General features: G+C 44.8%; 1 protein-coding gene across 1 annotated transcript in view; it reads right to left on the bottom strand.

The window, feature by feature from the left end:
* EAF2 (ELL associated factor 2) overlaps positions 1 to 22,973 on the bottom strand; it is a 172,463-nt gene that overhangs the window by 122,926 nt on the left and 26,564 nt on the right. The window lies entirely within an intron of this gene.

Here is a 22,973-nt window from a genome sequence, read left to right as displayed (position 1 = left end):
ACACGTGAGAGCAGGAGTAAGGTTGCACTGGGAGGGCCCCAGCTTACAGGCACCTTAGACAGCTTCATAATACGGGCTAATTCTGTAATAGACCAAGGCATCAGCCTAATGGAACGGAGGGTGTCACAGGATCTAGCATTGGCCAAAAGATCATCTATGGGCCATATTGCTAATGCTCGTACCCCAGAACACACTAATAGAGTGAATCTTATAGAGACACAAGCAGTTGTGCACAGTATGCCTAATCTATTAGTGCAACCACAAACACTGCTTCCAATTGACCCGCTTCCTCCAGCTATATCGAAAAATATTTCAGAAGTTACAGTAGCCGAGATTCAAGAGGAAACAAATAGTAGACAATTGCGGGAGAGGCGGGAGGGTGCCCTCTCGAAACGTAAACGAGCTAATATCACTGCCTCAGGTGGCAGAAAGCCCAAGGTAGATAAAGCCCGGGGCGTTAGTGAAATATCTAGCAAGCATGGGGGTGAACAAGGGTATGCCATGCAGAATGGCCAGGAAGCATTGCAATTAGTCACATTGACTGAAACCCTAGACCGAAGAGCTCTAGATGACACCGTAGATGGCAATTCAGGTATACTTGACGAAGTGGCCGGCCCTTTATTAAACAACATGGGGAAGTTGCCTAAAACTCCTCTTACTCCCCTGGAAAACAGATTGCTAGATATTGAAAATAAGCTGTACGAGTTGGAAGAGAGCATAAGAACTCTGTATAGTGCCAGGGTGGAAAAAGTGCCTCCCAAAGATCCTCCGAGTATAGTACCGGAAGGAGAGGAAACAAACAAGCCTTTGCCATCGACACAAAGACCACATTCTAACCCCCCAAAGGACCCAGTAAGGAAACCGTTAGAAAAACCCCCGTAACTAATGACCATCTCAGTCAAGTAATGACTAGTCCTAACAACAAGTCCTCAATAGAGAGGACGATAAAAGGCGGTCTTAATATCAGTTTACCGCCAGAAGCTTGCCCATATGTAGTGGTATTGACAGGGGTTCCGGAATTGGGTAAATCAACTGAGGAACCTTTTTGGGCACTTAAAAACAAAGTATCACATTGGTTAAATACCAACCGACCCCTACCGCCACATGTAACGAGTAAAATCTTAATGGTGCGTAGGGTGTCTTGGGTGGGATACAACAGGAAAACAATCGATGGGGACTGTGTGGTAGTGAACTTTAAGGACCCACGAGCGGTAAATTATATCTGCTCGTGGAGACCACAAAATAATAGGGCTGACATAGAAACCAGACCGCTTTCATACTTTTACTTCCCAGATGAGCGACCAGATTGCAGAGGGACTTGGACCAGGGCCAAACATCATGTGCGGGGAGGGACGGAATGTGGGAGCTATAGATACATTAACAGCGGGGGAGGGATACCTACAGCTAATAGGTTTAGCTGCCTAGATATGGTAGATTGACTGCAGTTGCCCAGGGAAAACGTAATTGACACTAGCGAGGGGCCCCTTATGCGAAAGGCCATGATTAATAAGGATTTCAAAGCAGGAAGGGACGAAATAGGAATCACTAATGATGATCTCGGTGGGGGCAAGTTAAGGACAGACCATGACCAGGGAGGTGTGACACTCGGCACTGTACAAGACCTGGATAGTCGAAGGTGGCCAGGGGGCTTAGAGGTATGCCCAGAATCTGTGTTATGCGGTACTAGCATAGGTGCGTGCCCCATTAGAATAGAGGGTAGGAGTCCCTTTGGTGTGTCTTGTACAGAAATTACGGGTAGGAAAGTTGACTCTCAAACTTTTGAGCAATCGTCTAATTGTAATAGCATAGTCACAAATATGAAATTGATATCTGGGAATATAGCTGGCCTAACCAAAAATTTGAGTGGTCCAGCTATATCGAATCAAGTGAACTGTGCTTTTTCCAGGAAACATGGTCCCTTAACACTCATCATAGAGTAGGTTATAAGACATTTGGGATCAATGCAATACCTCCCGTGAGGGGTAGGGCCTCGGGAGGTCTTATTATCTGGGTAAAAGTTACCCTGAAAATTAAGATTGAAGTAATTGAGACTGACTCTATGGACATATTGGCACTAAAAGTTACCACACATGATGGGACTGTACTATATCTAATTAATGTTTATAACAGACCTTCTGCCCTATCAAAAGAATCAGTGACTCTGGGGAAATTGGACACTTTCCTTAACAGAATAGCAGACCAATATTCGGTAATAATAGCCGGGGATTTGAACTGCAACTACGAGCCAATTTTAGGCATGGGCGATGTATTTGAAGAAGACGATAGAGCAAAAAACATTCCCCCGTTAGATAATATTGCTCCAGTACATTGTTCAGTTCTGGCTGTCCAAATAATGAGGTTAACTGCGGAGTTTGGCTTGAGGGCATGTAATGGCCGCCTCCCGGCAGATTTAGCAAAAAGCCCGACTTTTTTAAGGAATAGCTCACAAAGCAACCTCGACTATATAATTGTATCTTTAGATATTTGGCAATATATGACTGACTTTGAGGTAAAAGATAGGTCTGAGAGCGACCATCGTCCCCTGGACCTACTATTTAATCCTTGTATGCTTAACGGGGTTGGTTTTAACAACAAAATAGACGTCCAAACTGGTATGAGCGATGTAATATTGGTTAGTAATAATAGGCGCTCTTTAAAATGGTCCTATATACTGGAGCACTGTGAAGTTTTAGCGGAAATCTATCTACTCTTAGTTAACACGTTTTCTTCTTATGCAAATATATCATTGGAGGTTGAAAATCCTACTAATTTTATTAATTTGCATAATGAGTTCTTTAAAACACTAAAATTATTGGTAACTAAAAATCTATCCCATAGTAAGCCATGGTATGGTAAAATCTGCCGTCAAGCAAAAGCTAGTCTCCTGTTGGCAGTAAAGACTAAAACCCCAGTTGAAATCAGGTTAGCGAGAAAAGAATATAAGCAAACCCAAAAGATTGAGAGGAGAGCCTGGGAAGAAGCATGTTGGACTGACCTGCTGGTAGCGGCCCAGACAAAGGATAATGTTGGGTTTTGGAGACTGGTGGCGGACGGGAACCACGTAGGCAGAGTAGCAAAAGATGTATATCTTGATGAACTTACTTGGGTTAACCACTTCACTACCTTATTTAAAAAACCCGATTTGGTAACTGTTGTTGGTGAGGATGCCTAGTGGTTTATCCCTTGTGAAACAAAATTGGATTTCAGTCTAGAGGAAACAGAAATGGCCATTAATGCTGTTAAAAATGGCAAAGCGCCGGGCTTAGACAAAATTCCCGGCGACCTGTATAAACAAGAGTTGAGCGTTTGGGCGCCTTATATAAACTATTTATGCAATATATTAGCATCTGGGGTTGACTTCCCTGATAGCTGGAGGGGTGCTGAAATTGTTTTAATTTTTAAAAAAGGGGATCGGTTTGATCCATTTAATTATCGCCCGATCAGCCTAATGGATATTTTGCAAAAAATTTACTCTAGGCATATTTTAGCTAGGATGAACCTGTGGATGGAAGACAATTTAGATTTTTCACAGCCTGGTGGGCAGAAAATCTGGATTTTATTAAAGTCACGGAGGCTAATATTATGCAAATTCTCCTTTATTGCCACAGCTCAGCAGTAACAATGAAGAGAACATAGAACTTGTGAACATTCTGTAAAACAGCATAAAGACCGTGAGCACACAGCCATCATCCTTCTTTGTTCAAAGCTGCGAATCCAAGAAAAAGAACAGCAAATCCCAATTTTCTAAATAACATTGAGGGAGTCATTGCATTAATCCAAAACGAGAGGATTTTATTCTGAAAGAGAGAAGTAAAAAGGTTAAAGTAACAACAATCTCCTTAGGGAGGGTGGACATAGAGGAGGGATAATATTAGCCTCCGTGTCTTTAATAAAATCCAGATTTTCTGCCCACCAGGCTGTGAAAAATCTAAATTTTATGGCATGACACGGAGGCCAACATTATGCAAGTTCAAAGTGAATTGAGGACACTATCAATCACATTATTGATAGGTCTAAAATAGCATTTTTTAAACATATTTTCATTAGACCAGTCAGCGGCTCTAAGGATATCCTGTAGTCCTCCACCAAGCATAAAGGCTTTGGAAGCAGACGCACCTCTAAGGGAATGTGCGCCAAAAATAGAAGTATCGACACCACATTCACGCATCACCTCTTTCACCCATCTTGCGAGGGTGGGAGAGGAAACTGGTTTATGAGGAGATCTATAGGAGATCAGAAGTTGTGTGTTGGTTCCTCCTATGCAAAGTGTTCTTTTTTCATATTCTTTAAGACATTTAACAACACACAAACATTCATTCTCAGGGAAGAAAGGATAGAAAATGGATGAAGACATAGTTTTGGTCCTTTTTCTAAGATAGAAACAAACTCCCTCGGGTTGATAAGCTCTGCTAGAGATATCTAATGCTTTAACATCGGATGTTCTTCTAAAGGAGACCAAACAAAGTAGGACAGTAAGTTTGTAGGAAATAAGTTTGAGAGAAAGAGAAGAGTTATCTCCCCAGGAGGAAATAAGATGTAGAATATTTCTCACGTCCCATAATGCTGTGTATTTTGGAGTTGGGGGATTGAGAACCCGCATGCTTCTCATAATCTTTTTAGTTAAAAGAGATTGGCCAACAGAAACACCATCAATTAGAGAGTGGCCTGCAGCTATCGCTGACCTATAAACATTAACGGTTCTATAACTAAGTCCAGAGGCAAATCTTTCCGATAGGAAATTAAGAACGTGAACTAAATCAGCTGAAACGGGATCGTAATGTCGTTGAAGACACCAGCGAACCCATTTGTTCCATGCCAATCGATAGGCCTTCCTTGTTCCAGGTGCCCAGGATTCAGATAGGAGTCTAAAAGCATTGAGCGAAAGGTCAGGGATCTCCCATTGTCGCCTGAAATCTTCCATGCCGTGAGGACTAGGATTCCTTGTTCTAGGAGGGGATGAAGTTCGCCTTGAGGACCTAGGAGGAGATAACTGCAAGACGGAACTAGGATTGGGAAGTCTATGGCCATCTCCAGGATGACCGGGAACCATGCTTGAGACCTCCAAAGGGGGATTATTACCACCATGCTCTAAAGATATCTGCGAGCATGTGAGAGAAGGCGTGGAAGCATTACAAAGGGCGGGAAGGCATATGGTTTTAAGGATGGAAGACAATTCGGTACTTAGTAAGTTCCAATAAGGGTTTAGGAATAGAATAAGTACCGTAGATCAAGTTTTTAGACTCTGCTGCCTCTATTGGAAGTATGTGCACATAAGGAAGGGACATCTCTACGTCGCGTTTGTAGATCTTAGAGCGGCGTTTGATCTAGTTCCACGAGATCTCTTATGGGAATCTTTACATTTGCAAGGGTTACCAGCTTGCTTGCTGCAACAGATAATAAGGTTGCATGCAAAGAATTTCGCTAAGGTGCGATGGGGCCCAATTGGGTAACTTTCACAAAATATATCAATTGAGTGTGGGGTTCGCCAGGGATGCGTGCTGGCCCCCAAGCTATTTTCCTTGTTTGTGAATGATATCCCCAAATATTTGGCAGGCTGTAATAACGATTCCCCTAAATTGAATGGTGAGAGGGTATCTGCATTATTATTTGTGGAGGATACCATACTAATCTCTCAAACTCCCAGAGGTCTCCCAAGAACTTCTATATTCATTTCATCAGTATTGTACTAAAAAGGGACTAGAGATAAATGCGAAAAAAACCAAATGTATGGCCCTAAATCCCCCTCAATCTCAGAAGGGGAATTTGGTACTAAATGGACAAAAATTATAATCAGTCAAGAGCTTCATTTACTTGGGGGTTTCCCTTGATTCTAAATTTTCATGGAAAAACACAAGTAGAGAAGAGCAAACTGATGTTTACGCAGAACACCATACCCATCATAAAAATACATGGTGCGAGCTCTTGCAAAGCAGTTTCGCTGGCATTGGAGTTATTTAAGTGTAAGGCTCAGTCTGCTGCACTGTACGGGGCTGAAATTTGGGGAACAATGTCCAAGAATGCCTTCACAATTAATGAAAATACATTTTTTAGACGTCTTGTGAGGATGCCGAATGGTACCCCTCTAGTACCACTAATGCTGGACTTAAATATCAAACGAACAGACCATTATACTATTTTGCGGCCCTTGACTTTTTGGGTGAGGCTTTGGTCTATACCAGAACTCACAGATTATAGGGATGGCTTAAAAGAAATAATGAGCCTGGATGTGTTAAACTCTAATGCCTGGCTCAAACATGTTAGTCTTTGGTTTACGAAAATTGGCTTGTCCAAATTTTGGGACGAACCGGAAAGCCTACCTCAAAATGCAAAAAAACTGGTTAAGAATGCTTTTTGGGGCTATATGGAAAACACCACGATTAATGAGCATAGAGGAGGAACTTTGACAAACAATTTCTTGATCTTCAAGGATAGCCCCAGATTTGAGAGCTTCCTTGATGAGATCGAACCACCCCTAGCTAAAAGTCTATTTATGAAATGGAGATATGGTAATCTTATGCATAATTCAACTCTGGCTAGATGGTCTAGGGAGGGCAAAATAGGGCAAAATGATACAATGTTAAGTGACCTCTGTACTATGTGTCATGATAGTTCCAAGGAGGATGATCGCCACATCATTTTCTTCTGTCCGGCCTATTTGATAGCGAGGAGCAAATGGATTAAGCCTTTATGCAATCTTCTTGGCGTAAGAGCTTGTAAGGAGGCTCTGAGAATTATTAAAATCAGATACCAGAAGAACGATTGCCTTTAGTATTAGTAGATTTCTTCTCTCAATATATTTTGTTCGCAAAAAGAGTGGTCTTAAATTGTACGTTTGGATCATTAGGGAGTCTACATGTAGTTAAATTTAATCCATCCCCCTGCTCATTTTTAATTTTTTTTTTGTTGTGGTTTAGTTCAGTTTTAAATTTTGATATGCGTTTAATATTTTTATAAAACGTTTTTGTTGTTTTATGATCCCCTTCTTTCTCCTACAGCGCTGCATTGCCCACTTGTATCTGTTCTCTCACAAACTAAAAAAAATGTATCGTGTTGGCCTATTCTATTATGTATAGTTGAATTGTGAATCTTTTCTGGCTCAACTGTGCCGAAATAAAGACAAATGATGAAATAAATATAAATATCCAATAACATTTGCATACTGAACTAGATCAGCGTACTAAAATAAGTAGATAGGTTTTGGATTAGTTTCTGGAACTCAAAAGCAAAGTATGGTCTTATTTCTGCTGGAAGAGCATTCCACTTCCTTGGGCCAATAACAACGAATCTGTGTTCCTCCTTCAGGCATATCAAGTTCCTCAAGATTATCTGGGGGTGGGGGCACAGATATTGGCAGTATTTACTAATGGCCCTGTAGAGCTAGAATGGGGTTAGTTTGTTAAGGCATGTGAAGACCTCCCCTCAAGAACCAGATTGCAATAGTTGCATTTGAAGTGTGTAACTTCTGGCAATCATCTAGAACATCATTTGGACAATGAATAGTATAGTATCTGTGTAATATGGTCCATTATTTTTATCTAGGGTTTTTGGTCGCATCACCCCATGGTCTGAAGAGCAAATAGTTTGTAAATGTTAGCATATACCCAGGTGGGGCTATATAGGACTATATTGTGAATGCTAGCCACTTTATTTTATTTTTTAAATCCGGGCTATTTTGGGGTAGTTAACTTGAAAAAACAGTTTTCAAAGGTAAGTTAAGAAAGGGTACTTGCTGGAATTAGAAGGTTTATGTTTTATTGACATTTCATGACAATTTCTGATGAAAGATTTACAATGCATCCGTGTCTTCTCACAAAAATGCTGTTTCAAACTTAGATGGGTGAAAATAATACTGTTGGAGTATGTGCTTCATAATTAATTCACCTTTTTGCTGCATAATTTGGTCAACTATTCAACATAATCCTAGTGCCCTATACGTTGGTAAAGCTCTGAAGTTTACTTTGAGGGTGACTTATGACGGTTAACCATTTCACAGGGAAATATGAAATATTTCAACGGTTGTGTGAAATATGGATTTTTATACACTTCAATTTGCGCAATAAAAGAAGCCAAATGTAAAATAAATACACATTTTATTTATTTTTCGTTACTAGGATAAGCAAGAGCTATTTTGCAGTTATGGTTAGGTCAGACTTTACATTGATAAAGGCAATTTTTGCTTTGTTTAGAACTTGGGTGCCATTTGACAAACCTGCATGACACTTTTCCAATTCAATACAATGAAAGCAGCTAAGTTTTGGGGAGTCCAGGTGTTCTTGAAGATCAGCCCATGGAGGGAAAATAAAATGTAATGGACAAAATGCGCTGTTTCTATTTTAACAAAACTTTGCTCTTCGCAAGATAAAAAAAAACCTGAACAATTACTTCATACTTGGCATAAAACTAGAACTGTCCACAGAGGTGTGCCTATGCTAGGTCTTGTAAATCAGTTCAGGAGCTTTTTCCAGAAGTAAGCATTACATAAAGGTGTCTGGTGGGTTTCAAACAGTTGAATTATACAGCTATTTTATCTGTTAATTAACCAAAACAGTAAACCAAACAGGAGTTGAGAAAATTAATAGGACAATAAGGAGAAGAGTGCTCATGTGCCGTGCCCCAGGCTAATGTGGGGAGCCCTAAGTGCATTGAAGTTAATTTTAAAAGACTATATGTTACAGGATGCCAAAAGGTTAAGTCTCATTCCCAGATACTGGACCTTGCCAATTCACAACATGGGATGGATGCTAGTGTATGGGTGGGAAATGGGTCTGACCAAATGCCAAGCAGTTTCACCAACCCCTGCTGCACACTACAATGCGCAGCTATCCACAGAGGAGTTTGAATATTAGATTCCCTTATCAATCAATCAATCATGGCATTTGTAAAGCACACTACATACCCGCGAGGTGGGGAGAGTGTTCCATGTCTTGGTGGCGAGGTGGGAGAATGATCTGTCGCCGGCGGTCACTCATCGGATGTGGGGGGGGGACGGTGGCGAGGGCGCGGTCTGCGGAGCGGAGCTGGCGGGTGGGTGGGTGGGGGTGTAGAGGCTGAGTCAGCTGTTGAGGTACGTTGGTCCGGTGTTGTGGAGTGCCTTGTGTGGGTGGGTGAGGAGTTTGAAGGTTGTCCTCTTGTTGACAGGGAGCCAGTGTAGGTCTCTCAGGTGGGGTGTGATGTGGCTGCGGCGAGGGATGTCGAGTATCAGGCGTGCGGAGGCGTTCTGAATGCGTTGCAGCCGTTTCAGGAGTTTGGCCGGGGCTCCTGCGTAGAGTGCGTTTCCGTAGTCCAGTCTACTGCTGAGGAGGGCCTGGGTGACCGTCCTTGTTTTGGTGGGGAGCCACTTGAAGATCCTGCGAAGCATGCGGAGGGTGTTGAAGCAGGAGGAGGAGACGGCGTTGACCTGCTCCGTTATGAAGAGGGTAGAGTCGAGGATGACCCCCTAGGTTGCGTGCGTGGTCGGTGGGTGTTGGGGGTGTTCCTAGTGCAGTCGGCCACCAGGAGTCGTCCCAGGCCGAGGGGGTGGATCCGAGGATGAGGACCTCTGTCTTGTCCGAGTTCAGCTTCAGTCAGCTGTTCCTTATCCAGTCGGCGACGGCCTTCATTCCTTCGTGGAGGTTGGTTTTGGCGGTGTGGGGGTCCTTGGTGAGGGAGAGGATCAGCTGGGTGTCGTCGGCGTAGGAGACGATGTTGAGGTCGTGCGAGAGTGGTGCCATGTAGACGTTGAACAACGTTGAGCTGAGGGATGAGCCTTGGGGTACGCCGCAGATGATCTCGGTGGCTTCGGAGTGGAAAGGAGGTGGGGGGGGGGGTGGGGGGCATGGGGGAAGGCAGACGCTCTGTGTTCTGCCGGAAAGGAAGGTGGAGATCCAGTCCAGGGCTTTCTCTTGGATTCCGGCGTCGTAGAGGCGTGTTCGTAGTGTACGGTGGCAGACCGTGTCGAAGGCGGCTGACAGGTTCAGGAGGATGAGGGCCCCGGTTTCTCCGTTGTCTAGCAGGGACCTGATGTCATCGGTGCCAGCGATGAGGGCAGTTTCGGGGCTGTGGTTGCTGCAGGAACCCGTACTGGGACTGGTCCAGGATGCTGTTCTACTCGAGGAAGCTGGTCAGTTGTTTGTTGACGGCCTTTTCGATGATCTTCGCAGGGAACTGGAGCAGGGAGATGGGTTGGAAGTTCTTGAGGTCCGCCTTGGGTTTCTTGAGTAAGGCGCTGATCTCTGCGTGCTTCCAGCTCTCCGGGAAGGTCGCGGTCTCGAAGGAGATGTTGATGGTTTTCCGCAGATGGGGTGCGATGGTGCTGCTGGCTTTGTTGAAGATGTGGTGTGGGCAGGGTCTTCCGGGGATCTGGAGTGGACAGTGTTCATGATCTTGATGGTGTCATTGTCGTTGATGTTGGTCCAGGAGATCAGGCGGTTGATGCGGGTGCGGGTGGTGGTGGTGGTTGTGGGAGCAGGGGTCTCAGTGGTTGCCGGGGTGTTGAAGCTGTCGTGGATGTCTGCGATCTTGCAATGGAAGAAGGTGGCCAGCGAGTCGCACATGTCTTGTGAAGGTGGGATGTCGTTGGTGTTGGAGCTGGGGTTGGAGAGTTTCTTCACGATGTTGAAGAGCTCTTTGCTGTTGTGTGCGTTGCTGTCTAGGCAGTCTTTGAGGGAGGTCCTTTTGGCGGATCTGATGAGGTGGTGGTGTCTGCGGGGGGTGTTCTTGTGGGCGGTGTAGCTTTCCGGTGTTCGTTCACGGATCCAGATTTTTTCACGTTTTCGGCAGGTTCGCTTGCAGGCCTTCGGTGAACCAGCTGGCTTTCTTGCTAGTGTGGGTGTTGGAGGACTTCTTGAGGGGGCGAGGGTGTTGGTGCAGTCATCAATCCACTGTTGAGGTTGCGAGGAGCGGTGTCGGGGCGGTCGCATCTGTGGGTGGGTTCCGGGCGAGGGAGGTGGAAAGCTTGTCTTCAGTGACTTTGCTCCAGCAGAGGTGCGGCATCTGTTGGGTGTGGCGGTGCGTGGTGGGTTTCCGGAACGTGAAGTGGATGCAGCGGTGATTGGTCCAGTGGAGCTCGGTGGTGTGGTTGAAGGAGACGTGGGACCTTGCGGAAAAGATGGGGTCAAGCGTGTGGCCGGCGGAGTGGGTGGGTGTAGTGACGAGTTGTCTGAGTCCGAGGTTGGCGAGGTTGTCGATCAGGGTGGAGGAGTTGGTGTCGTTGCTTCTCGAGGTGGAAGTTCAGGTCCCCGAGGAGGATGTAGTCCGTGGAGGCAAGGGCGTGTGTGCTGACAAGGTCGGTGATGGAGTTGCTGATCTGTGCTCGTGGTCCGGGGGAGGGGGGGGGGGCTGTAGATGAGGGTTCCTCGGAGGGTGGTGTTGGGATCGGTGTGGATCTGGAAGTGCAGATGTTCGGCGGTGCGGAGGGTGTCGTCGGTGTTGGTTGAGACTTTGAGAGAGTTCCTGTGGACGATGGCGATTCCTCCTCCTACTCCATTGGTGCGGTCCCTGCGGGTGATTTTATAGCCTTCCGGGATGGCTATGGCGATGTCTGGAGCCGAGGAGGGGTTCAGCCAGGTCTCCATCAGGAAGGCGACGTCTGAGGTGTTGGAGTCCAGTAGGTCCCAGAATTCCACAGCGTGTTTGCATGCGGAGCGGGTGTTGAGAAGGATGCATCTGAGGTGGTTGGGATCTTTGGTAGGTGGGTTGGCGGGCCGGGTGCTGGTGAAGCTGCAGTTCCGGCAGAAGGGTCCTTGGGTGCGCTTCGGGCGGCCAGGCAGCAGGTGCGTGATATTCCGGCATGGAGTGCGTGGAGGGTGCTAGAGTCGTAGCAGAGGCGGGCGTCGTGGTGTCTCAAGTGGAGAACTTTTTTTCAAAACTGGAAGAGTTAAGAGAATACGCATGAGATTCCCTCATCAAGGGGTAAGCTACCATTGGGACTCGAAGAGATTTAGAGAAGATATATATGAGATACCCGTCTTGTGAATTTGAAGGAACAAGAGATTGTCCGTTACTGTAGGAGGGTGGAATCTGACTAATGGTTGCCCCCAACTTTTTTCCTGGTATTTGACTAGTCTGGCTGGGATCCTGCTATCCAGGACCCCAGCCTATCTGCTTTCTCCCTAAAACTAATGTGAAGTACCCTAGGTACAAACTAATTGGATGCGGAGGATGCCCTGACAGTCCCTTGTAGATGGTACCCTAGGTACCCAGGGCATGGGTCCCTCAGTAGGCCTACCAGGGCTGCAGCACTTATTGTGCCACCCTGGGACAGCCATACAAACTGACACCACAAGACCACTACTGTAGTCTGGGTAAGTTGGTGCTAGCACCCCTTACAGGGATATAGGTACCCTTTATCCCACCCCATTACAACACATATACTCTCATAGGTCACCCCTATAGTAGGCCTTGGTAATCCTACAAGGCAGGGTGCTGAGGTATGTGTGAGGGGGGAGCCCTACATGAGTAGGGCCTCTCTGCAACCTTCGTAAAAACATTGCTGGGTTGTTTGTAGTGTAGCCATACCGTATACTCTTAACGACATTATAAGTCTATCGCGATAACTTCGCCTCGAAGGCACGGAACAAATGGGTGAAACTGACGTCATCACGCCGACGTGGGCTTCTTATGGCTCCGGTGACGTCGAACGGAGTCGCGAGCGGAGCCGATGCATTAGGACGTCGTCGACGTGGAGTGCTGGGGAAGAAAAGTTCCGTGGAATGCTGGCGCAGGGGATATTCACAAGGTGAGGAATCCACTGGCAGATGTATCCATCAGAATGGCTACACAGAACCATATCGTGTTTGGTGTCAAACATGTAGGAATCATACCCCCAGTCCAGCCATGGGCATGAGGGTACGATTTCCCCCTGCTAGAGGGGCGATATGGGAAAAGCGGTAGAATTTGGACACCAATTTAAAAGTGCACAAGTAACACAAAATGGCTACTGCCCGCCACCTACACGACCCTGGCTGGCTGTTGCTGGGGAAAACCCCAGCCTCGCCAGCTGGACAATAGGGCTCCTGTGGCAGGGAGGTGCTAGCATCTCCCCAGACAGGATAATGTGGATTGGAACAGGGTGGGTGCACCAAATGTCCTTTCAGAGTTACACGTAGGCAGCTGCAGAGACCTCATTCTGCATACCCCGCTTGGAACCGGTTCAGGGGCATCCTGCCCCTCGCCCAGGCGGGAAACACACAAAGGGGAGAGGGTGTAGCCACCCTTTCCCACCTCACCTCTCATTGGTGGACACTACTCTGGACACTCCCCTAATCTTGGGGATAAAGGTGAATAACGTGGCCCCAGAGCCTCAGATTAATCTTGAACTTTACAGTCTTGACCTTCGACTTGCTGCTGCCCAGCTGACGGAAGAAATCTCCCTTGGGATAAAGGAGTTATCCCCCTGCTTGGCAGACACCTGAAACACTGCAAGTGACCCGGTTGGAACCTCGCTGCTCCTACGGACTTCGACGACTTCCAGCACCCTTGAGGTGGGTTTCCAGCGCATCCCAGAGGCCAGTGAGTGTGCTCAACGTGTTTGGGCACCGTGGACCACGTGGGTGCCGAGATCCCCAATACCCCAAGACACCAGCCACCTCTTGCGTAGCACACGACCCGGACCAGTGGGGAAGTTGTGCTTTGGCCCGTTTGAGCCAACCACTCTACAGCAATTGTGCCGAAGACCAGCGCCCTAGCCCCCTTCGGTGGCCCGTGGGTGCCCTTTTACGCACTCCAAATTGCCACCTCCTGCGGTCCCTTGTCTCTCGACTTGTGGGCCCTAGCGGAGGTCTCTTTCTACAATCAAGAGTTCCCCTGGTTGCGCCAGGCCAGCTCTACAGTCTCCTCGAAGGGGACCTCTCCCAGACCTCGTGGGTCTGCACTGTAGCAGATTTGTTCATCTTTTGTGGGTTGCGGTTGCCAAGGCTTAGTGGATCCAATCCAGACACTAACACCGCAGCGACCCTCATCCGACGTGGGACAGTCGCCCTCCAGAAGCTGGCCTTCCTTGAAGCCTCCCGGAGCTCGTGGCTGCAGATCCAAGCTACACCACTTTCCACCTGAAGCACCGGACATCGAAGGGCTCTTTGCTTTGAGCCTCCTGGTCACTCTGCCGTGACCCAGACTCTGTCCCCTCTGCTTTCAGGTTCTCCTCTTCAATCTTCACATCTTCGATCTTCACGGAATCATCAACGCTTTTGGCTAGCAGAACTTTTGACTATTTTCCCATTGAAAATCAGCCCGCGACCCGACAGCAGAAACGACCTATGCACCCGGCTTCCCTGGGGCAGGTAACAGTGGTACCTCGGTACTCTCGTGGTAGTGGGCTCTTCAAAAGCTTAAGTCTAAAGTTTTAACTTTGTACTCCTGCTAGAAGTATTTTTAAACTGTTTATTTCCAACCGCGACATTCTCCATAGGCTGTAATAGAGATCCCGATAGCAGCTACTTCCACTGCACGCGCCTCCCGTGGGTCCCCTTCCTCATAACCTGGGGTGGATTCTTAAGGGGCCAGCGATCCTAAATGCCCTAGGCATTGCCTGTAGAATTGTCGTGGTTCTTATACCAGTTTTTTAGTATATGGTTTGGTCCCCCCCTGGGGCCCAATGTTAATAGTGCTATTTATTGTGTCTATCAATGCTAGTTTGATATTGTAACTTTGCCACAGCTTCATAAAGAGACTGTGGGATTCTGTCTAGAATAAATACATATATTTTATATATATACCTGTGTGGGCTACTATTTCATTTGGTTATTCAAGAGGTTATTATGGTAAAACAATAAGCTTAACACTCCTTCAAGACTTAGCCTGAAGGCTGCTCTCCACAGCTACCACTAGGATAGCTTTCTTTAAAGGTTGTCTTAAACCTATCATTAATAAGAGTCGAATTGGACTGGTGCAAGGTGTCCCTATAACTAGGAGACAGCATATGCCAGGCCAACTTCTCACAGTTACAAATACGTTTAGGAATTTAAGAATATTGGTGTGCCCTGAAGCAGCGACGGGGGTCGTAAAACATGTGTTGGCTGTGGCTGTATTATGTGCATAAAGAACAACTAACTGGATTGGCTGTTGAAGAAGTGTTGTTTTCTCAAATAGAGGATTTTGCTTCTAGAACTTCTACACACGCAATAGGTCACCAGTGATCTAGGAGCGTAGTGCCCGGATTTCTTTCTTGTCACCCAAATATATAACACTGTGTCTGGAGTGGTAAAAGACTTCTGTCATTTTTCAGCTCGGCATGGACGGCCCTTGCTAATCCTCTGCTTAAAGACTGCTTTAAAAATGGCAAAAGACTGTCACCTTCTAGCTCAGCATGGATTGCCCGGTGTTAATCCTATGGTTAGAAAAAACTCTGCTAGAAAAACAGACATTTTAGGTGGGCAGATTCAGAGCAGAGCAAATTCAGAGTGTCGGAGCGGTCGTAGGTGCTCTATGTAGAGGAGCCACTCTTCACTTAAATTTGAGAACTACCCAGAGTTCCCTGCTTTCTTTTTTGAAATACATAAGTGCACATGTTCAATGAACAAAACAAAAGTTAAAGCTTAGTTAAAGTTACCAAAAGTTTATTCTTAATATACAGAACCAGCGTAAAATACACAAACCTTAGAAATTCTAAAGTTAGTTATAACTTGTGCTCCGTCCGAACTTTCCTGTAACTTGTGCACCTCCGCATTAACTCTAACTCCCTTTCCCCATACACCCTTTAATATAACATTTATAGCATGATAAATTATAGCATTCCTAACAAGACTTATGAAATGTTTAATTAAATCATTTATGACAACACTGCACATGAAGTTACATTATTTTACATTTTTTTAAAATTTCTACAAGTATCGTGGTACTTTCTAGATAGTACTACGGTACTCTGTAAATTATTATTTCTTTTTTTAAACTACATTTTTCTTTCGGTCTTTCTCTCTGCTATAGTTAGGCTCACACTTTACTTGTACAAAACCAGAGAAATTCAGCACTTACAGTTAGCTGAGCCGACTATAACTTACGCCCCCACATATCACTATATATTCATGTCACAGTACTAAGCCAATTGTACACCAGGAACAACAAAGTGCACCCACAAGAGTTCTTTTCATTTATTTATTGCCAAAAGACAAACACTAGTCAGACGCGTTTTGGCACATTGCCTTTCTCAATGAGAAAGGCAGTGTGCCGAAACGTGTGGTGTGGACTTCTTTTCCCCTAACATAGGATACGTACTTAACGAGCTAGCAAAGGCTCTTTATGAAAATTTATTCCAAACCCTATATACCAAAAGGTTAGGAGTATGAGGAAGGAAAAACAAAGAAGTGAAGAGTTCTGTAGGATGCTAGTGTTACTACAAGACTATGTTAATACACTGGAAACTACGGTTACCTCAGCAGAACTACTTTTAGAGCTCCAGCTATTTAAAAAAATTGCCTTCTACAATTTAGTATAGAATTAGCCAATTTGGTCAATACAGTCACTTGAGAAGAGGGTGTGGGATGACTTAGTCCTAGCAAGAAGACGGTATAACCCATTCCCAAAACAGGGAACAACCCAGAAGAGTGTGCATCCTACACATCCATAACTCTCCTGAATAAAATATACACACAAACATCTTAGACATTCATTAAGCAGCTTGATGCCATTTCTGCTAGATGCAGACCAGGCTGGAATTATAAAACGTAGATAAGGAAGAGACAATTATAGGTGGAATGCTCTCTTGGTAGAAAAGATAGCCAGGAAACATGCCCCAGATTTACCAATTTCACTCAACACAAAAACAATATATTTGACTGATTGAGATGGGACTTCATGGAAGCAACCGTTTAACCTCTTCAATGCCCGTGACGAGCTGGTCTCGTCATGGGCCGCGGTTGCGCTGTGCCCATGACGAGACCAGCTCGTCACAAACCCCGCCCGCTAATGAAACGGCCGGCACAGGGCGGGGAAAGGGGCGGGCACTGAAGGGGTTAAGAAACTCGCCTAGGCCACAAGATGCTAGCCAGCTATAGGCCAGTGAAAGTGAGCGTCAAGGACAGCCATCCATTGCAGAGGGACGAGCGGTGTCCCTGCAATTAGCTGTATTATTTGGCCTAGTAAATGGAACAATTTGCCATAATGATCCAGCAACACCCAAAAACTTGGGGGGGGGGGGGGGGGGAGGTTCAGATTCAGTGTGGAGGAGTATAATATATGTCTCTTTGCAGACATCGTTTTAATCTTTTTGAAACTTCTCTGCCAACACTATTAGATCTTCTACACCCATTCTAAAGAGTTTGATTAAAATAAATATGCACAAGTCTGAAATTCTGAATCTCAGTACCCCTACAATATGCAACTCAGCTTCAAAGTTGCTGTCCATTGCAATGAGAACCTCCACAGAAAGTATTTTGCATTATATCTAATTACTACGGTGGATTCTTAATATGCACCAATTGGCCAGCATTATGCAGCAAAATAATGGAGGACGTGCAGCGATGGCACCTCAGTACAGATCCTCGCCAGGCTGAATCATGTACTGAAGATCAACATTCCCCCTCGTTTCCTGTATCCGTTATAAACATTACTGTTACGTATAATTAAATGAAAACAGTATAAAAAGGATACATTTATTTGGGTTGTGGGGCAAAGCAACAATAAAAGGAACAGTTTTTCTTCGACCTAGAGGGAATTGAGGGTGGGGTGAGGGGGTCCTGGCATGATGTTCAAAAGTAATATCAAAGAGTACCCTGCCAGATGATTATAGAATGAACAGTTAAGAAATTGGAGAAGAGGTGGCAGTTTATGGGTCAGGCAGCAATGGGTAGGTCATGATCAGATTTATCTTAGTTAAGGAGGATATATATGTTGCTAAATGCTTATCTACTTATTTCTATGAAAAAAACGACCTGGTGGTTTAGGACAGGGTGACAAAACAGCCATTCGACTTCATTCCCTCACCACACCCCAAAAAAAAAAAAACGCCATCCATGTTAAGCCTATATAAGACTCAGGCCCATCCTCCACAGAGACGGCCCCCTAATTCCCACCAACTTGAACCGCGGCGTACGACGCAACCAGATCATGTCTCCTAGCCACCTGCCCATGATGCCAGATATTATATACCCCAGACTGCCTCATTCATACTCACACTAGTCATTGTATGAACTGTGTCTGCATGCTTTTGCTGGGCCATTGTTACAAATTCAGATTGCCACCTTCCTTGTGCCATGATGTAACAATTGAATGTTTGTATTTCTAAGTGTGTCGTCGTCAATAAAAAGTTTTGTTTTTTTTTTACTTTTAAAAGACTGAAATATGGAGAGCACATGATGTTGTATGAACTCTTTATGCTGTAGCAGTTCAAATCACTTGAAGTTTGCAAAAAGGAATTTAGCATTAATATGCAGGATAGATTACAATACATTCAACTAAATCACTTGGGACTGCACTCACAGAACAAACTAATGGCCACTTCACAAGGTTTTAACTATATGTAACACAGTATAATGGCTCCAAGGGTTTCATCGCAGATGCATTAAAACACTCAGTCCACTCTCTGCAATGACACGTTCAGGTAGAAAGGGGCGACTGATTAAACCAGGTCACTGGAAATGAAGAATGGTCTGAGCTGTAGAAAGATTCCACACTCCTTTTGAAGCATCACATACAGGAAATCAGCATACTATGTCCAGCTGCTCCAACAGAATGGTTCAGGAAATCAGCATACTATGTCCAGCTGCTCCAACAGAATGGTTCAATCATGTAGATCTGATGAAAATGCATAATTACTGGAAAGAAATTCTTGGACACATTAGGGTGGCTCCTACAATTTCTTGCCCTGAAGAACCAAGCCCAATCCCGCTGTGTGTGAGACATCCTCAGATTGAGGATTAATGCTGCAGTAATACCCAGAGAAAGCTGGGTGTTACTAGTGCTAATGCTGTTGCTGCTAAGACATCGATCGATACTTATTGGAAACTAAAAAACAATCTGGATGCTGCACATTGGATCCACAAACTGTGCCAATTCATGGCAACGGATAAACTGACACAATTTGATATGCAAGAGGTAACGTTTCAAATGCTCTTATCAAAGGACTACTGTAAACGACTAACTTATGTTTTTACCCAGTTCCACTCATGGCACTGCACTCTGATTAGACTAGACCAACACCTGAGCTGAACTGCTGTTTATGTCCCGATCATTTCCTTTGGGAGAGTTTCAGATGACCTCAAAAACTGCATATATAGTTGATGTTGCAGTGCTCCTTTAGCACTAAACTGGTTTTGGGGTGGGGGAATGGCATTTTAGTTCTACTTTTTCTAACTAGGTGGAAAATGTTGAACATATTGCATACTACTAAGATGTCAATGAGTAAATTGATAATCAAATGAAAAGTTATTTCTGAAAAAGATAAAAGCAGACCAGAGCACAGTCTCCAATCTTCTAGTGAGACATGCAAGCACACTCTGTGCACAATAAACTCTGGTTCGACTTCAGAACAGACAACTGGATAATTTTGTTCCAAAGGAAATGTCATTCCCTGAGGAAGTAAGCCACTGTCCTGCATGTGACTGATTTTCATTCCTACATCAAAAAAACTCCAGAAGAAACATGGATTATTAGACCCGAAATCCTTGATGACACAGCCCCCTTCCTGACTTCTAAGGGCGGTTTGTTCTTCCACCAACAAATGCAATTTACACTTGTGCCTGCTTTTGTTCAACTACACAGACTGGTGCCAACCCTACAAAAGGGAGAAGGTTAAAGAAAGGTGGCATCCCTCACCCACATGCTGACTCTGGGTATACGATTAGCACATTCAGAACCTCTTATCAGAACACTCCTAGACCTGTGAAGAATTATAAGCCCTGCTGTCTGGAGAAGACGACTGGACCTGCTTGCCTTGAACCCAGGTTCTCCAGAAGTGATTCCAAGGGTCAGTTGGCTGATCTCCTGTTTGAGCAAAAGAGTTGATTAAGCGTGGACGCCCGGCGGAGTCCTTCCGCTTTTCCGGTGGTTTGTGACCCTCTGACTTTTTTTACAGTGGTTTGCTGGTAGGACTAGCAACTGCCTGGTCCGGTGTATCCTTGAGGTGGATTAGGGCCCCCGTGCCCGGATGTAATTGCCACAAAGCAATCGACAATGAAACATGTCAGTGGTTCAGGTTAAGATGGTCTAAACATGATACGGTTTTAAATGAGTACAGACACTATCAAAATTAAAGATAGGTGTGATATGTTTTTTCTGTAACTCAGTTTTAACCTTGTAGGAGAGTATCTTTAACCTCCTTTGTATAAAGGGTCTCTGGAGGTTTGTTTTTAGATCACTATCACTATTTTGGTACACATGTTCTCAAACTACACATAATTGGGAGTTTGGTCATGTTCCTTTTGTGTCAGGTAAGTGCCAATGACATAGTGAGCCAACTGGTGAGCACCTACCAGTAGCTCCCTTGGTGTTTATTACACGAGGCACTTCCTGACTTACCTCACACTTTTTTAGACCCACATAGTTATTAAAGTGTTGTAGGCCCCCGGCCTGTTCTGTTAGATTTTATAGATTAAAATGACATATATGGGTGGGTATGACTTGATAGTGAACCCGGTCTCACCGAGAAGGAAATGGTGCGATGTTCCCTTGAAAATTGGATTTATATATTTAGTATGTAACCAGGTCTTGATATTTTGAGGTTGAGTGGAGGGCGTCCTGGTTCATTATCCCTCTTGTGCTCCCCTTTTGTAATATGAGCTACAGGGACAGACGTTTCCAGAAGCCTCCCTTCAATTGCCCTGCATCAGCTGAACCGGACTGAGCCGCCTGCTGGCCTCTGCTGTAGTGCAACCTGATCCCCCAGAGTTGCTCCTAGGTTCAGGAACCTCGACTTGCATCAGAATGTACTCAACTAAATGTGAAAATACTGACATTTTGAGCTTATTGTAACAGCGAGCAGACTTCATGTCACGAAATGAGCAGATTCTACGCGCTGAGAAACGACCATCTGCGATGCCCCAACAAGGATTGTGTTTATTATTTGAGAGATCTCATCACTCAACTGCTAACCCAATTTCATACATTGATCCATACAGAAAACATTCAACAGTAACTGATTATCTGTGCAATGCCGTTTTATAATCAGTTATTGATTACAATAAAAAAATAAGGCAACTGAACATACTATCTAAATATGTGGTATTTTCTGGAAGCATTCTGTACTTTTGCTGTTTTAATGATGTTATAATTCATCCCGCTTTTTTACAACTTACTCCAAAAACTGAGATTACAGCTACAGACATGCCCAAGTATGCAGAGCTTAATTTATAAAATATTAAGAGCTAGGGCCATTTTTTTTTTTAGAAGCTAGTGCTGTCCAACTTTCGGGTTGCCCAATACAAAAACTGTCTAATTTTGATTTCAATATAAGCCTCTTTTACCCACCAGCACACACATTACACTTGCATCTAATTATTGCTAGTTCATCCTGCATTTCTATCTTTGTCACTTTTTTCCCCATTCCCACTTTTCTACTTTTTCCTCTTTTGTTCTGGGTCAAAGTCTGATGATGAAAAATAAGTTCCAGGCCCCAAGAATGAGTGCTGGTGGAACCCACCAGCTCAAATTAAGCACATCATGAATGTATGAATATGTGTGGTATTTGTAGGGTGCTTAGACTGGAAAAGCCGGTTTTTAGGTCTCACCTGAGCCAGCGCATGCGCTGCTCTGGCGAGACATTTAGCAGCTGGGTTTTAAAAGTGTTACCCACAGACTTTTGCCAGCCACCAGCTTGCTGTTACACGGACAAGCGCGCGCGACGTGTACAGCTGCCATCTGGCTTTCTGTAATGTCTCATTAAGCCTTACAGCGCACGCGTGAATCCCCCTCCCCTAACCCGCACGCGCTTGTGTTTAACTTGTTCAAATTGCTTTTAGAGAGCGCGCACCACTCCCGGACTTGTTAGCCATGTCACATATTTATAACTATGCCCATGAACCCTATACGTCTCTTGCTTGCTACTTGAATGCTGGTAAATGTGCAACAACTTTAACTTTGTTGATTTTGACTTCCAAGCAAGTCTCATTCATTCCTCTAATTCTCTCCTGGCAGAAGCGGTCTCAAATATAATGACCGGGACAATGGACGGTTTACAGGAGCAGCAGTTACGTTACAAATGGTTACATCATTTTTCAGACAATAGGAGTCAAAACGTGATTTGCCCAGAATCACAGGATGCTGCACCGGCGCCAAAACAGGACCTGGTTCCACAATTCCAAAGTCGGCATCTATAGCCATAATGCAACAGCCTCTCCCTTCGCGTCCGGGTCAACTCTCACTTACTTCGTCATCGGGATCTCCCCACCCCAGAGAAGTTGAGTTTCCTTCGACTCCTTGGTCAATCACTCTTATCTGCCTTTTCACTCTCCTCCACCCGCGTTTTACTCAAAACTAAAATCCATTTTCTGTAATGTTTGTGGCCCAGTCTTCCGTTTCTTCCCCTGTGCTTCCTTCTGTAGTCCTTTGTTTCCTTCTTCCTTTTCTTACGCTGTCCTCTTTCTATTTTGAGCTCCGGGCGTTGAGAGGCAGCCGACGGGGGTACCGGTGTCAGGTAAGTGACTTCTTATTCTTTCCACCTCTCCCTCACCATTCATTTTCATAATTTCTAAACACCATGTACAATTACAGTCGGACGCTGTCCACTCCCAACCGTGTTTCATAAACAATGGGGTGACCCTGTGTCCCTCAGAACCTGGGTATAAATTATATGTAATACAGTGGTTCTGTCGGGTGAGACCACACAATTACTTTGCTTGACAACAACTTTACACAGAAAACTAAATACACAAATTGACAAAACACAATCATATTTAAAGAGAACACATGAAAAACAAACAAAAATGCATAAACTTGCGTGGAATCAGATATGTCGGGTGGTGAAATATTCTTTATGTATAAATTGCATCATTTATATTCACACCCATATATTTCTTTTTTTAGCAAAGGAAGGCTGCCAAAAATGTAAGCATTATAGTGAATTCGTG

This window comes from Triturus cristatus, chromosome 3_2 (genome assembly GCF_964204655.1).
Source record: "Triturus cristatus chromosome 3_2, aTriCri1.1, whole genome shotgun sequence".
NCBI classification, from domain to species: Eukaryota; Metazoa; Chordata; class Amphibia; order Caudata; family Salamandridae; genus Triturus; species Triturus cristatus.
This window is presented reverse-complemented; position numbering and strand designations above follow the sequence as displayed.